At 45.0% G+C, this 17,757-nt stretch overlaps 1 protein-coding gene across 1 annotated transcript in view; it reads right to left on the bottom strand.

The window, feature by feature from the left end:
* The window catches only part of LOC119169268 (cell adhesion molecule Dscam1-like), a 269,223-nt gene that overhangs the window by 239,270 nt on the left and 12,196 nt on the right, over positions 1–17,757 (bottom strand). The window lies entirely within an intron of this gene.

Raw genomic sequence — 17,757 nt, 5'->3', positions numbered from 1 at the left:
TAAATCTAACACGCTCTTCCAAGAACATGAAAGAAAACAAAATTGTCATTCTAAACTCTCGCCTGTGGTGAGGACAGCCTTTAGCATTCAATTGTATTCCTGCGAGTGCACCAGTTATTCACGCTACCTATGCTTGGGTCACCGTAAGTTCTAAGGTAATAACTGGTAGATACGCGAATGCCCTAAATGTTGCAGCAATATATAGAAACGTTCCACAGGCTGCGCAAATCAACCAAACTTCATAGCCAACATCAAATCCAAGTAGCACACGACAACAGCAGGTGATACTACATTCCGGTATTTTATTTTTTTTCTTCTTTTGCTGCGCTACTAGTTTACATAGTTTTTCATAGTTGCTGTTTTTTTCGCTGGTTGTATTCGGACTTGGAGACGGTGATGCCATGCGTTTTTCTGTTTCACAAGCGACCAGACCTTTTGCAGCCCAGATTTCTCCCTAACATCAATCTGTCCTCGAAAAAACACCCTTCTCCTCATTTCATCCTCGTGAAAACCTATTTTATGGCCCACGGCATGCCCTTTGTGGACTCTTCCATGTCTTCGCGTCACCTATAATGATCTTAATCTGGGTATTAGAGTCAATCACGCTTTCTTTTTTTTTCTGTATCACATCGCGAAGCAGTGTAAAAATAAACAAATAAAAAAATAAATTCTCATTCTCGGACAACCTGAAGCATCGAAATGCCCGCATTACGGGATACAACAGAGGATAAAGTAGAAGTATAGATATAAAGAGGGTATTTTCTGGGTGGTAAAAGAGATCCTGCCCTTTGTCTTGTGCGAGCAACCACAACCATTTTCGGGTCGAGGTTATCGTCCGTGAGCGTTACGTAACAAAATCACCCGTAGGTATAAAACAGGCGGGCTCCTGCTCAACAAAAAACAAGCACGCTTTTTTATCCCTAAATAAACAGAGGAAAAAACGCAATATGTGAACAAAAGCAATACAGCGAAGGTTCAATATTCACTCGCTTCTTGAATTTTTTTTTGGTATGGCGGATTCAATCTATCTGATCCTACAAGACCGAAAATTATGAGTCGTAAATACATGTCTTGCGACAATAGCGATGCGTTACGAAAGGCTATGATTCTAGGGTTGTTAGCTGAACTTATCCCATTGCTTCTACGGCTATCGCGCAAATAACTGCCTCAGAGTTACGTACACGATATCAGGAACGGTTACAGTTGCGTAACAGAAAGCAGTGGTCATAGTTAGGCCGTGTCTGCTCACAGGCAAGAAAGGGCAACGTAGTATTTATGAGTTAAAAGGGGAGCTTACTTTAACTACCCTGCCGCTAATGATCGACAAAATAAAAATATTTCACAGGGTCATATTGTACTCCAGACAGATTAGCGCAAACACGATCTGATTACATGTTGCATCAGTCCCTGGACATTTCTGTATAAATTTTATTTCTGAGGATGGCCAAACATAGCACCCTACCAAAAAAACAACAACCTTAGAAGACGCATTCTATAGTAAAAGAATAGTAAAAATAAACAGCATTGAAATAACTATTTGATAAAGCGATAAATGAAGCATTTAGCAATCGTATTCATGAAAGCCGTATAAACTATACGAGGCCTTAACTCATGTTTGCAAAGTTACTGCGCTAGTAAAAAAGAAACTTGGTTATAGTGACCACAACGTTATTCATGACACCAGAGCGGCTTGAAAAGGTTCCTAGGAACGAAACTTTTTGCTTGTTTGGTCCGAGACATGAAGGCTTCCTGAAAGGGCGTGTTGAAAAATTATCTGTCATAACGGCATAACGCAGCGGTAATCACAAATAGCGTTCAAAAAGGAAAAAGAGACAGAGAAGGATTTAGGCCGCAAGGTAAATCAGATATTAGCCTCTGTTTGCTGCCTAGCACTGGAGTGAGAGAATAGAAAAGCGCAATAAATAGGGTATAGAGAGAAAAAAACACAAATACACAAGTGCCTAATTTAAAACACACTCAGGAAGCAGGCGCCTGTTGCAGTCATTCAGAAAGACCGGTCGATTGCAAAAAAAGTACAGCTTTTACAAGGCCTTCGGTGATGTTGCATCCTATAAATGGCGTAAAATTTTCTCCTCCGACAAAAGTCGGTCATCCAATTTGGTGATCGCGTTACAAAGTGACGCCACTGTGCGCCGTTCTAGGAGCAGTCGCCAAATGTACAAATCCTTTATTCTCTTTCAGAGTGGCGACATGCTGTTGTGTAAGCCATCTTGGTGCGAAACGCATACACATTGGCAAATATAACGCCCAGCCATACAGGAAAAGATAGCGTCATCTCGGTTAAGCCTCGATGTGGCTTGGACCTAATGTTGGATCAGAAGTGAATCGCAAGGGTATGAATGCGTGTCTAATGATGAGCGACTCGTCGCGACAAAGCGTCTCACCAGATACTGCAACCCGAATGTTTCATCAAGCGGAGTACTAGACCTTAGCAGACTGGTCGCGTCCCCGAAAAACGTATAAATAGGTCCAATCCTGCTCTTCAATACGGCATCCCAGATAATCACATCATGGCTTTGCACATTCATTAACATTACATTCATCGATTAGAATCAATATCGTTACTAACGGTTAGCAACAATTATTGTTTCTTGTTCAACTGACGTTTTCTATTTGCTTTTTTCGCTGATCAAATTTCATCTTTCTGCTTTATTATCTACCGAATTATTTCGGCTTTCACTTGCATGGGTGCTTTTTGTTGAACACTTGGATTCAGAGACTGACAAAGCACCACTCTAATAAAAATATTCGTAGCATTAGGGCTGGTGAAGCACAACTTGAAGCGCTGGGGCGGCGTAGGGACTCAAGCATTGAATGCAGTATACTTCGAACCGGTGTTATTGCGCACAAAACCCCACATGCCTCTGTTTCTGCACCGTCCATATCTTACCATGCACTTCACCTGCCTTGACACATTACCGTACTAGTTAGCTCGAATCCAAGCTGTAAAAAACCTTGCACTGAAGGACAAAAAAGTGTGAAGTTATCCTTATACTCTTTCGTTTGTTACTACTTTGCGAACAAATAGTAGTTTAGGGAGCACGCGCACACCATGGGAAGCACAACGGCAATGTATGAAAAAAAAAAAAGAAACAAACAGCTTGTTTTCAGCTTTCCCCAAAAGGAAACGACATTTAGATTGTTTGGAAGAAACCACTGTTCGTCGACAAAAGGTTTTTATTTTTATTATCCTTTTGGCCGAGCATTGTCAATCGCAACCAGACCTGGCGCGTCGGCTCGCCAGACGAACACAGCCGCGTACAAAAGAGCCGAGAAAAAAAAAACGGGAAACCAAGGTGCTACGCAGAGCTCCATTGTGAAGAACCGCTGTAGTGTATAGGAGGTAGAAAAGGAGCTACAAAAGCAACGAAACGTTCGCTAAGCGAAAGTAGCTGTGGTTTTGGCAGCAGTGGTGCGCGGAAAAAAGGAGCGAGGCCTGCAGCAGGAATTGGCCGCCACAAAAGATGCAGCGTTTTAGGCAGGAACTAGATTACGCGCGAATGTTCTCCTCTTTTACTCTCCTTTTCTTGTTGTATTCATTTTGTACGTTTACTTAGACTCGATTTTGGCGGCATCAATGCGCCAAAGTCTCGCTCATAGTCGAGCACGCGCCGATATGCTCCAATCGTACAGTGCTTACAGAGAAGAACGTTATACAAACCCCAGTTTGCATTGCGTGCAGCTTGCGGTGAAAGGATGGCCCGCCGCGTGATGCAGCTCTGGCTCTCCATGCATTCCACACAACGGAGTTGGTCGGGATTCGCTTTCCTGGCGACTAAGTTAGATCAGGCCGAAGACACGCTTCATTCAGAGTTACCCATGAACGTGAATAGAAGCCCCCGGGCACAGTGATGCGGACTCGGAAGCCTTTGCGACAGTTACGGTCTTGCGGGCCTGCGAATGACCGTGCATGTTCGCGGCAGAAACCAGAGACGCAAGCTTGGTCGCTGGATTCGTCGCCCGTAGGTTTGTGTCCCCGAATTCGCGTGATCGAAGTTAGGGTGTGCCGCGATGCGTGCGAATTCGTGGATGCGTAGAAACGTCTGTTTCAGTTGCGACAACTGCTCCCACAGTGTGTATCACAGAATGCAGATTGTCCACAGCACCGTAGTATTTTGGCTGAAATTTCGGGATTTGATGTGTGGTATGCACCTCTCTCTATCGCCTTCGAAGGATAGGTGAATAGAGAGTTGCCGACAACGGAGTTTTACAACCATGGGTATTGTGCGATACGAAGACGTGAAATCTAACAACCTAAACAGTCAGAAAATATCTGGGCAATACACCACAATATTACTGAAAATGCTACGCACTTCACAAGATGGTACTACCAATGCAACAAAGAACTTTAAGCACGTGAGCATTAACAAGAAGTTTCTTTAAAACAGGTCACGTTATTAGGTCAAGCGAAACTTTTTTTTATCTAACTTAAGACTATCTGTATATAGCCCATCATACAGTGCTCTCCTGCTAGCAGCTTCTGCGTCCTAAATACTGCGACCTTTTTTCTCAGTGTCATGACTGGAATTTATTTATTTTATTTATTTATTTAAGGAATACTGCAGACAGTTTTTCACCATCCTAGCAGGAGAGGGTTACATAAGGTTCCTAACACAGAGGTCAAAACTAGAAGAAGTCGGAGCGTGCACGCAGTCGGAAGGCAGTGAATTCCAGTCTTCAATGGTTCTTACAAAAAAGGAGTACTTGAATGTTTATTTTTAGGAGCATATGGTCTTACAGTTTTTGAATGATTTAACCTTGCTGAGCGCTGAGGAGGTGGCAGAATGTACAATTCTTTATTTAAACCGGATTCATTGTTGTATAGTTTATAAAAGAAGACTAACCTTGCAATTCTTCGCCTACATTCAAGTGGTTCCAGCTCACATTTATTTAACAATTCAGAAACGGAGGAGAGGCGCCTAAAGTCTGAAAAAATGTACAGTGCGCTTAGCCGCTGAATCCTTTCCACTTTATCTATGTCTTTCTTTAAATATGGGTCCCACGCAAGGGATGCGTATTCTAGCACGGGTCGAACTAGGGTTTTATAGGCTGCAACTTTAACTTTCCAATCACTTGACCTCAGCTTCCTTCTTAAGAAGCATAGCTTCTTGTAGGCCTTGGCGCAAACGTTGTCGATGTGAGCGTCCCAGCTAAGTTTCGTAATAATGGTCAATCCCAAACATTTTACGGTATTAAAAAATTCAATATTTTGGTTACGGACATGGTATTTATATTTAAAAGGATTTATAATCAAAAGCTCGCCACTTTATTCCCTGTAAAGCTAGTTGAATGGTGGAGAAAGAATTAGAGCTTATTGATTATAATCAAGCGATTGCTGCAAAGTGGTGCACAATATACTGAATGACAACTTCACTGTGCTTAAAATTCGTTTCCCTCAGAGAGGGAGTCCAAACTGAAACTGTGTAGACTCTACACCAACGGCCACTATGAAGCATTTAAAGCATTGGTTATTTTATGAAATCACTCATAGTGCTGCGGGTCAAGTTTACGGCTAAGAAATGCACAACGGTGTAAAAATTGTTCACTATCGATACATCCGTCTAACCTCTTCATTTGAATCAGCACTATTTCACTTTCTTTATATTTTATATGTAAGTCTATGTGCACAAAGATTACCAACTAAAAGTTTTCACATCTGTAAATCATCGAAGCGACAGTAAAGTATGAGAGTTAGTCAGTGGCGTTGAAAGCAGAGGCGTGCTGCACACCGGAACCCATTTGTTTATGGTTTCAGTGGATATACTCTGCGACATTTCGTCGGGGAACTGTTTTTGGCTACAACAAGAACAGCAGCATCGACTGCAGCAACATTGTGAAAAAGAAAAGAAACTTCAGGAACACGTTTCTACTTTTAAAAAGTCAGTATGGGCATAATGCTTTGAGATGGTTCTTGAGCTTGAGGGCGAAAAAAACAAACAAATACGGACAAGAAAACCGAATGGCGGCAACGTCCAGTAACAGCTGGAAATGTTTAATTCAAAACCTAGGGCGAACAACTTCTCCTGACAGCCGGACTTTTCACCGACTATGTCTTTGTGCACTTTGTGGCTCACATTGCCTTGTCCTGCTTGTTCCTGCTCCTTCAACAGCTCGTGAATGGAAAAGAAGTAAGGAAGTTCAAGACGCAGACCGAATTCTCAAGACGGCATCAGTGATACACCAGAGGAGCACTTTCCGAATTCTCCCCGGATTTAGAGTTGCCACCTGAAAGTCTGCCCCAAGTTTCAGTTGATGTATGCCCAATAATGGCACTTAGAAAATATAGGCCATTTCAACTCTCCAAAATATACTCGAAAGTATATTGATATGATACAGGCATGCTTTTTTTAGACCTGCTTTGCAATACATAATCGTTGTGACGACGTCTTTAAAGTGAAGAATACGCTCCTCATTGAAGACCTCCTCAGTATAATAACCAATGCAGTGCTTTGCAAAGAACTTAAACTGCCTTTGAGAGGCGACTGCTTCAAGCGTATCAATATTGAACAGAGATCAAGGGTGCCCCCAGACTTTCGCTGTGAATAGACTCTATGAACTGCATTGAAAACAACTTATACCGTGAGATAAGCTTCTGAAACGAAGGATAAAAAAACGACACAAAAGAAACTTTAAAGAAATGTCATGCAATAGCGGTGTTTATGAAGTACCCTACATGGTTTCCCACATTGGTTTACTTTCAGTCGGCACAGTCTAAAAATGCATCGCCACTGTAGCCTAAAGGGAAATAAACATGCCGATGCAGCTGCCGCATGTGAACCCGAAAAAGGCGTAGGACAGTCGACGCCCTTTTTTGATATTAGAAGGGACAATGAAACTTCAATAAAGTAGAAAGGGTGGGGAGCTGGAATCGATGCATACTTGGAAAACAAGCGTAAAAACGATACGTGCTTTTCATCCGTTTGAGCGAGCTCCCGTCGTTTTCGTGCTGGTTTTTCAAGAACGAAACTTCGTGAGCTTGCGAATGAATGCATGAGATATTTATAAAAAAAGTGAAAAATTTAAGGGCTCTTTGTTCCTTGCTAGACAAAATATTTTCTGACAGTTCAATATTTTTTTCATTAACATTGCGTCTGACATAGGATCCTAAGAAAACACAGTTCCAAATACATACGTTTGCAGCTAATGGACCCGTCTTTTCGACTTCGACCTGCACCTGTACTCGTTGGGATCATAAGGTTTCCTAATTATACACTAGAGGGAACTCTGCTGCTATAGTGTCTATGAGAGCTGCAACATATTTCGCTTCAGCGAGCATGGGAATTACGGATATGACATAGATGATGGCCTAGACTGTGTACTTTACGTTCGTTCTGACTTGGCGTGGCTTGAAGGTGCTTTGCCACCAAACAACAATCGGGAAATGTTCGGCAGTTACGCCTCACCACCATAATCTTTTAGCCTTACCACTTCAAATCTGGTCATGATGTAGAAAACGGTTTGTTCTTTTCTTCGAAACGAAACTAGAACCAAGCAATAAACGAAGCCACGAGTACGTTTCCCGCGCGCAAGCATGAAGACTAGGCAAACCCACATCATGTCCACAATTTTTATGGTTGCTGAATGATCGCAGTGCCAGTCTCCTCTAGTTGCTTTTAGAAAACTCTATGGTTCACAGTGAGGCGACGGTAGTTAGCTGAATCTGACTCGGTGTTCTTTTTACTATGTCGTTTGCCTCCAAAATCGGCTTGGATGACAGTACTGCTGTCATTCACTGAGTCGCGGAGGGAACCTATGAACAGGTTATTGCCCCGTATCCTAACTAATGCGCTCAGCTGCAGTCGTTAGCGGCCACGTTGGCTCACCTTGACAACACGTCCCTGTCCGAACACAATCTTAGAATGCCGATCCGAACTGTCGTCTAAACGGAAGTCTATTAATGCTTCACTTATTTTTAATATGGATTAGTAGAGTATTGGGCAGACTATAATGCTTGCGTTTCCCACCTCCCCCCTTTTATTTATTGTATGTGTGCGTCCTTCCTTTTTGTGCCCATCCTTTTAAATCTCCTTGCCTCTAGTGTAGGGTAACAAACCAGATGTAACACTGGTTTGCCTCCTTGCCTGTAATTTTGCGTCTCCCTCTCTATGTCTCTCTCTCTTTTTCTTCCTACAACGTCGAAGCAAAAACAGAGGACCGGTGCTGGAGATGATGAAATTTTCCCTTTCACTGCGGAAACCGATAAAGCGTGTGGTTCAAGTACGAACACTTATGAAAAAGTAACATGCAAAGAGCTGCCTCATAAAAAAATGGCAGCATATCCACGCAGTGAATGACGGAGAGTGGGGCGAAGCATCAGTCCGTCTATTCGTTTTTGCTTCCATCCGTCAATGTGTCCGTCTGTGCGACCGTCCGTGCGTGCGTCTGTTCGTGCGTCCGTCCATCTGTGCGTCTCGTCCATCCCTGCATTCGTCCATGCATCCGCCCCTGCGTCCGTTCATACGTCCATCCTTCCATGCAGCCTTCCGTGCGTCCGTCCATGCATCTGTCAGTGTGTCCGTTCGTCCATCTTTTCAACACTCCAAGTACCACCATCTCGCATCTTTTCATCATATATTCCTCATATAGAAGCACCGCCATCCAGCGGATATCCCAAGGGCTAAACGAGAGGTGGCACACGCACACTTTCTTACGGCTTGCGCTTCGTATCTACTTCCCACATTTAACCAATTCGAGTTCGTGGTATATACTACTTCACTGTATTCATGGCACTGCGGCTCAACGCTCGCTAAACCTTTCTAAAACCAAGGAGGTTACGCCCAGTGATTATAACGTAGCAATCCTTTCTTATCAGATAGTGCTCAATGTACATGGCAATGGTTGCTGATGGGGAACGAGAGACAGGAGAATTCGGCTTTTGCTTTCTTACGGCTTGCACTTTGTATCTACTTTCCACCTTTAACCACCTCGAGTTCATGGCGTATACTAGTTCACTGTATTCATGGCACTGCGGCTCAACACTCGCTAAACATTTCTAAAACGAAGGAGGTCACGCCCAGCGAGTATAACGTAGCAACCCTTTCTTGTCAGATAGTGCTCAATGTGCATGCCAATGGGTGCTAATGGGGAATGAGAGACAGGAGAATTCGGATTTTACTTAATGGACGGACGAATGCCTCCCCCCACTCTCCATCATTCACACCGTGGATATACTGCCATTTTTTTATTGTTCAACAAAGCAAACGAGAAGTCTCCCACCGAAACCACCTTGCAGGTCAAAACGTAAGACTGTTTACACAATACGACTATGACTACGACTACGAGGGACGAACCTGTGCCGCTCTAAGGAGCTTCGTCCCTAAAACAGTTGGGCTTTTGATGGTGCGCAGTTGACACAATGAGGGTATTCATATATTTCTGTCTCGTTTATCATCCAGCTGTGCAAAGAACAGAGTCAGCAATCAGCGAATCTGTTGAGATTGCTACGGTGGGTATACAATAAAAAGTTAGGTGACTGTAACGTTGTATCTAAGTGTTTGTAACAGCGCTATCACGACGTTCTCTTGTGGGTGTATGTCATGTCTGTTCTTTCAACGTACTTATTCATATACTTTAGGTCCAAAAGACCAGTTGAGCTGCGCTGAAATTGGTGACAAATTTCTTCGCAACCAATTCTGGCAGTGCATCATCATGCTGCCGAAGCGGATCGTTGAAGCCGCGTTAAGAGAAGCAAGTAGCTGAGATATGTGCCGCCGGATTTCGCAACAATCCTACGAATTCGAAAGCAGCCATCTGTTCATTCAGTGCCCCAATTCAGTTAAATTTCTTCAATTATTCTGATAATTACTTTCCCCTATTTTACCTAATGTTATGACCCGATGTCATATGTACTATACAGAACTGACACCTTTAACCATCATTCGCTTCTTAGATAAGATTTTAATTTTTATTTAGGTTTATGCGAACCAACCCAACACTCAGTTTTGGTTGGCTTGGGACAAACTTCGGTATGCTCTTTGAAAAAGACAATGTTGCTTGTTGATAAATGAACAACGCACTAGGCGTGTGCTCCAAGATCAATGTGCGCACACTCATGTGGTAGTTATTTGCTAACAGATTACATATGACAGCCAAAAGTTAAGCAAACAGCACAAGAAGCCTCTGCAGGCCGCTTGCCACCAGCAGAATGCGATACAGGCTTCAGCGTCCAGGCTAATTAAAGATCTTAAACATAAAAAACAACCACGCAATCAAAATGACAGAACAGTAGGTTCTTGCTCTAAAACAGTAGTGATTCCTTACGCGCAGGAGTTGTTCCGCAAAATTAAAAAAAAGGTGGCTGCGCGGTACACTGCTAAGTGGTGTTTACGGCCAAGAACAAGATCGGAAGTGTGTGTTATTTGGTAAATAAGAAATCTGAGAAACAAAAGGTGTACAGGAACAGCTCACTGTTTAACACAAGTACCAGTTAGTTAAATGAGTCAAGAATGTTGTGCATAATATTATTATGACAAGTGGTCATGTGTGCGCTGAGCCGACAGGCATAAGTGCGAGCACGAGAGTACGATGGTACTAGGGGTACTGTACAATACGTTTACTTTTTTTTTTCAAGTACGGACGAAAATTGCCATTTATATTAAGGTCAGTCAGTTCACGTATTTTATGTCTGCAATCACAAAAGTTTCATGGGTACAGTAATGCAAGATTATATCGTCACGTATTACAGGAGGGTGACACAAACAATAGTTTTATTAAAGGGCAAACTTGTGCCCAAAAAAGAAATAAGTGAAATAATTGAGTCCGCTAAGGCTTTCCACACGAGCGTCTCTCTCGAACACTTTTCTGACAACCAGTAGATTAGGCCACTGTCACGAGCCTGAGCACGAGGAGCATGTCTCGCGGTGCCACAGAAAGCGCGTGCAGGCGCGCTACATTGTAGACGCTTGCATAGTGGTTCACAGGTTCTCCTGGTACAAACCTAACTGAAAGCAGTCTTTGCGGAATTACTCCCCCTCAGAAATACGCATCGTCCCGATGCGCGGTTGAGGGAAGTAAGCAAAGGGTAATGTTTATTCAGCATCTCTCGAAGTAGGGCTTGATGCGGGCTATACATGTACGACCTCCGCATGGTTTTGGCGTCTTGAGCGCTCTTGTCCTTCGAGGGTTACTTCATAAGTTATGTCACTGAGTTGGCGCATGACCTAATATGGACCAAAGTAGCGTCTAAGAAGTTTCTCTGACAGCCCACAGCGGCGTATTGGTGTCCAGGCCCACACTTGATCGCCTGGCTGGTAGTTGACTTCTGTGCGGCGCAAGATTGTAGTAGCTCGCGTGCCTACATTGTTGTCGACGTATTCGGTGTCGCGCCAGCTGGGGCACTTCTTCAGCTCTTTGTAGGAAGTTTTCAACGTTGGATGGCTCATAATTATTGTTATCGACTGGGAGCATGGCGTCGAGTGATGTAGTCACCATTCGGCCATAGATCAGCTCAAATGGAGGGATGCTGTAGTCTCCTGTACTCCGTATTGTAGACGAACGTTGCATAGGGTAAGATTTCGTCCCACGTCCTATGCTCCATGTCCACGTACATCGACAACGTGTCCGCTATGTTGCGGTTTAGGCGTTCCGTCAACCCGTTCGTTTGGAGATGATACGCAGTGTTTTTTTTTTCTACGAGTGGTGTTGGTAATAATCATCAAGCACTGCATCAACTACGATGTGAATGCTGTTCCGCGATCGGTGATGACTACCATCGGGGCGCCATGTCACAGAACAATGTTGTGACCGAAGAACTTGGCAATTTCCGCAGCCGTTCTTCGCTCAAGGCAGCCAGTTTCAGCGTACCGCGTTAAATATATGGTTGCGACGACAATTCACCTCTTTCCTGAGGATGACATTGTAAACTGCCCGAGAAGATCCATTCCAATTTGTTGAAAAGAATTATTAGGTGTATTTATGGGCTAGAGCAGGCCGGCCGTTTTCAGAGGTGGTGTTTTGCGCCTTTGACACTCACGGTATACCTTCGCATATTGCTGTACAGATGCTAACAGCTTGGGCCAGTAATCTTTCAGATGGATTTTGACGAATGTTGACGCCTAAGTGACCCGAGCATGGTTCATGATAGCAAGCTTATAATATTTCAAGCCTCATGACTTGCGGCACAACGAATAAGAAATTTTCTTTGTTGCGTCCGAAGTTCCTTTTGTAGAGTACATTACCATGGAGGCAGAACGAGGATAATTTTCTCCTAAATGCGAGTGAAACTTGGGAGTCCTGCCCTTCGAGGTATTTTATCAGTGGGAGCAGTTTTGTGCAGCTCGCTGGTGCTTGGCGATATCCGAAGCTTCCACAAAACAAAGAAATGTAAATTCATCCTCTTCTGAAGGAGTAGAGTCCAGAGGCGAGCGTGATAAGTAATCAGCATCACTGTGTTTTCTTCCCGACTTAAATACAACTGTAATATCGTATTCTTGAAACGGAGGCTCTATCTCGCAAGTCGTCCCGAAGGTTCTTTTAAGGTTGCCAGCCAGCAAAGTGAATGGTGGTCGCTGACGTCATGTAACGGCCTTCCGTAAAGATATGGCCTGAACTTGCTAATTGCCCATATAACTGCCAAACACTCCTTTTCTGTTGCATAATTGTTCTTTTCAGCTTTTAACAGGGTACGACTGGCATAAGCTATTACTTTTTCTTCTCCATTTTGCCGCAATACCGCGCCAAGACAAAGATTGCTTGCATCTGTATGGACTTCCATGTCCGCAGTTTCGTCGAATTGTGAGACGACCCGTGGGGCTTGTAAACGTTTCTTTAATTCCTAGAAAGCTCTCTCTTGCTCCTTATGCTAAACAAATGATTCTTCTTTTTTTAATCTGGTCAGAGGTTCAGCAATTTCCGAGAAATTTTCTACATATCGCCTATAGTAAGCGCATAAGCCCAGAAATCGACGCACCTCCTTCTTGTCTCTCGGCTTGAGGAATCGCACGACGGCCGCAATCTTGTCGGCGTCCGAGCCATCACCTTCAGCGCTGATTACATGACCAAGGAAACGAAGCGTTTCATATCCAAACTGACACATCTCTGGTTTAACAGTCAAGCCGGCTGACTGAGTGGCGTGAAGCACTGAACGTAGTCGTTCTATAGGCTGTTCAAACGCTGCAAAAAATACCACAACGTCGTCCAAGTAGACTAAGCATGACTGCCTTTTGAGACCCGGTAGAACAGTGTCCATCGTGCGCTGTAATGTCGCTGGCGCAAAAAAAAGAGGCTGAATGAAAGTGCTTTAAATTCGTACAAGCCTCCGGAGTTACAAAAGCCGTCTTTTCGCAGTTACTTTAATTTGTCAATACCCGCTTTTTAAATCCAATGACGAGAAATATCTGGCATGCCGTAGGCGATCCAATGTATCATCGATACGTGGCAAGGGGCATACATCGCACTTGGTCACGCTGTTCAGTTTCCGATAGTCAACACAGAATCTCAACGTGTTGCCCTTTTTGCTCCCAAGCACTACTGGTGATGCCAACGGACTGTTGGGTGGTTGAATGACATCGCCTTCCAGCATCTCTTGCACTTGACCCTTTATGACCTCTCGTTCTTTGGGTGAAACTCTGTACGGGTGCTGATAAACCTGTCTTGTTTCCTCGTCAGTTATTATTGGGTGTTTAACAATTTGCGTGCGGCGTGCCTTTGAGGAGGTGGAGAAACACTTTGAGAAGTCTCTTATGAGGTCGTGTATGATTTGCCTTTCGCATGATGGCAGATTTCTATTGATTGAACCTGCAGATCCGACATAATCAATACTTCCCGGAGCAGGTGGCGCTGATAGATGGCCACACAAATCTGTCACTGCAGTGAAACTGTGCCGAAAGGCAATGGCAGTGTCTTTTGCAACATGCTGTATTGCACCCACAGGTCGCGGGTTCGAATCCCGGCTGCTGCGGCTGCATTTCCAATGGAGGCGGAAATGTCGTAGGCCCGTGTGCTCAGATTTGGGTGCACGTTAAGGAACCCCAGGTGGTCTAAATTTCCGGAGCGCTCCGCAACGGCGTCTCTCATAATCATATGGTGGTTTTGGGACGTTAAACCCCACATATCAATCAATCAACATGCGGTATTGCGTTTTCGAAGTTTGTGAGCAACAGATTGGCGCTACCACCGCGTAATTGAATAATGCCCCGGGCTATACTAATGCCTTTCTTTGAAAGCAGCTCGACGTTGCTGTCCGCTATGCCTTCGGAATCGACGAATATGTCATTTCTTACGCCAGCGAGCACACTGCATCGTGGTGGCATGGTTATGTCCTCGTCGATAACTCGAGATGCAGCGCTCTCTACCTACTTCTCGTCTATGGCCAACTTCGTCGAGAAGGAAACGCTAGAATTGTGTGAATTGATTATGGCACCTTTCGGTAGTAAGAAATCCATCCCGAGAATAACATTCCTTGAGCATTCCTGAAGCAAATATAAATCAGCGACGTAAGTATTACCCCGAATTCCTATTCTCGCGGTGAACCTTCCCACTGGTGTTATCCGATGGCCCCCAGCCGTTCTTATTTGTGCACAACTTCACGGCGTCAAAACTTTCTTGAGATCCCTTACTAACGCGTAGCTAACGATTGAATATTCAACACCGGTATCGGCCAAAACTCTCAATTCCCGCTCCTCCACCGTAACGCGCAAGTCCGAAGAAATTGTTTCTTTAGTTATCTTAGCGGTTGTTTTCTGCTTGTCGCTGCTATCCTCGGGTCTTGACTGAGAGTATTCGCCTTGTCGAACAACAGCGGCCTTGCCTTCACACGTCGCTGAACTTAGTTTTCCTGGCGCGTGCTCGTTGAACGCCTTGGTAAACCTCCGAATGGGGATCTTGGAGGCCGGGAGCTCGGCTATCGGTAACGAGTCGGCGCCGGTGACCTTGGCTGGTGCTGAAAACTAGCAGCCGAGAGTTGCCACCTTAACAGGTAGTCTTCTATCTCCACGGGTCTTTCAACATTACGCGGGCGTGGAGCATTTACAGAAAACCCCCGCAACCCGGCCGTTCGGTATGGGCATGTTCTGTAAAGATGTCCAACATCTCTACAATGAAAGCAAAGTGGCGTCCAGTCAGGTGTGTGCCACACATCGCTTTTTCGTGGTATCAGCTCTCTGAAGAAGGGTGAGCCGTGCGAAGCCGACGGGCATGAACTGGGCGTCGCGAAAAAAGGATTGTGCACGGCAGGCTGGCGTGGAGCGTCCGCGTACGTTGGTACGCGACGTGCCTGCAGTGGTTGTTCCAGTCGAACAGGTTGCGCCTCATGTTCCGGTGTAAGGATGGCGTGCCGGGCTTCGTCACGAATGACGGCGGCGAGGGTCGAGACTGTCGGCACAATTTGTAGCTGCAGCAACTTCTGAAGCTCTTCTTCTACAATGGACTGCACCAGTTCTCTCAGCGTTTCACTGTTGCTACCTTACCTTGGCCTACCTACAGGACGTCCACTGGTGTGCTACTATCGTCTCGGTTGTAGTCACGGGCACGCTGTTGTAGCACCTTCTCTATCGTCATTGCTTCGGTGCGGAACACGGCAACGGTGCGTGGTGGATTGCGAGCGAACTAACCCAGCAAATAAGTCCTGCTTGACTCCACGCATTAAGTGGTGCAGTTCTTCTCTTCCGTCATGTTCGGATCAGCGCGTTTGAAAAGCCGGCACATGCCTTCGACATACATGCTGACACTCTCATTCGTGCGGTGGTTCTTGGACTGGAGAGTGTTTTCTGCCTTCTCTCGGCGATCTGTACTCGCATACGCAGCGAACAAGTGTTGTCGAAAATCTTCCCATGTTGCTTACACCGCTTCGTGATTTTCGAACCACACCTTCGCTGCATCCTGCAACGCGAAGTACACGCGCCCAAATTCCCTTGTCTCGTCCCAGGCGTTGGTACTTGCGACCCGCTCGAAATGCTCCAACCAGTCTTCTCCATCTTTGTGCGAGTCACCGTGGAAAGGCTCAGGCAGGCATGGTGGTGACACGATGAGCTCATATGTTGAACATGTGGGAGCCATTGCTGCGGGGCTGTTTGTAAACGCTGCTTAGGTTGCTGGAGCAGTGGTGAGTGGTCCGAATTCAGGCCCTATCGTGGTCCTCCTCGAAGACGATGGCTTGAACGCTGGTGTACCAGAGTCAATTCACCAGGTTCCAGTCACTGAAGGTCAGGACTCCGCTCTCTTGCGCCTGAGGGACTGCCAGTCATACCCCGCATCTCCACCAGAATGTCACGTATTACAAGAGGGTGACACGAACAATAGTTTTAATAAAGGGCGAACTTGTGCCCAGAAAAATAGGTGAAATAATTCAGTCTGCTAAAGCGTTCCACACGAGAATCTCTCTCGAACACCTTTCTGACAACCACTGTCACGAGCCAGAGCACGAGGAGCTTGTCTCACGGTGCCGCAGAAAGCGCGCGCAGAAGTGCTTTATTGTAGACGCTTGCATAGCGGCTTGCTGGTTCTTCTGGTAGAAACCTGATTGAAGGCAGTCTCTGCGGCAATACTTTGAACGATTGAAGTTGCAAATGTCATTAGCCCGTGGCGAAAGAAAAACATGCCGATATACTAGTAACCGAGAGGATTTAATACAATTAATAGAGCTTTATGATATCTTTTTTAGGGGCGAAGCTCCTTATGGTATAGTGTAGTCCATTCCTGCAGCACAGACAGCACAGCATATCCAGATGGGCGCACAGACAGACAGACAGACAGACAGACAGACAGACAGACAGACAGACAGACAGACAGACAGACAGACAGACGGACGGACGGACGGACGGACGGACGGATGGACGGACGGACGGGCGGGCGGATGAACGAACGGACGGGCGAATGAACGGACGGATGGATGGATGGATGGATGGATGGATGGATGGATGGATGGATGGATGGATGGATGGATGGATGGATGGATGGATGGATGGATGGATGGACGGATGGATGGATGGATGGATGAAGACAATTCGTCCCACTCGTCCTCATTCACTCCGTGTATGTGCTGCAATTTTTGTATTACATCAAAGGATCTCAATGCGATAAATTCACAATGTCCTTCGGGAGCGCTTTGCGATTCCGCCACCGGAACTCCATGGATTCTCTTAATATCCAAAGTAAGACGTCCGCCTTCTATCTAGCTAACGGTTAAGCTAAACTACGGGTAGAACCATAACTGCCAAGTTTAAAAGTCAGTAAAGTGAAAAAAAAAGATGGACACTATGTATGCTAATTTCAGCAGTCCTTATGCGCGCATGAGCTTCCTTTTCATTTTTGTTTTGTTTTTATTTTATCTAGGAAATTGGTTTGTTGGAGCTGGTTAGCACACTTGACAAAAAAAAAAGCGAACATTTTTACGCTGCTTCCGGTACTTTTGCCTCATTTATTGCGTTTCAGTCACATTTTATAGTACAGCTTCGAAAGCCGCGGAATGCGTGGAGGAAGAGGGAAATCCTAGTCGGAACAATGAAGTGATAATAAGTTAAAGCCCAATACTCGAACTGCTCAACTTGATTGCTCTCTTTCGAAATTCTGCCATTTCACCAGGGACCAAAAAAATCGTTTTTTTTTCGTAACTCACAATTCAAGAAATATCCCTCCATTCACAATTATTTCTGTCAACCTTCGTTTCATTTTGAGTGTTGTCTCTCTCTTTTTTTGCCGCACTGCATACAAGCCACATAACACAATGGGAGCAAGCTGTTCTGTTCTGGCTTTCGTGCTATGTAAAGGTTGACGCTTACATCAGCTCTCGAATTCATTTCT

Source organism: Rhipicephalus microplus, chromosome 2 (assembly GCF_043290135.1).
Source record: "Rhipicephalus microplus isolate Deutch F79 chromosome 2, USDA_Rmic, whole genome shotgun sequence".
NCBI classification, from domain to species: Eukaryota; Metazoa; Arthropoda; class Arachnida; order Ixodida; family Ixodidae; genus Rhipicephalus; species Rhipicephalus microplus.
The sequence above is the reverse complement of the archived record's forward strand: the minus strand, read 5'-3'. Positions and strand labels throughout refer to the sequence as shown.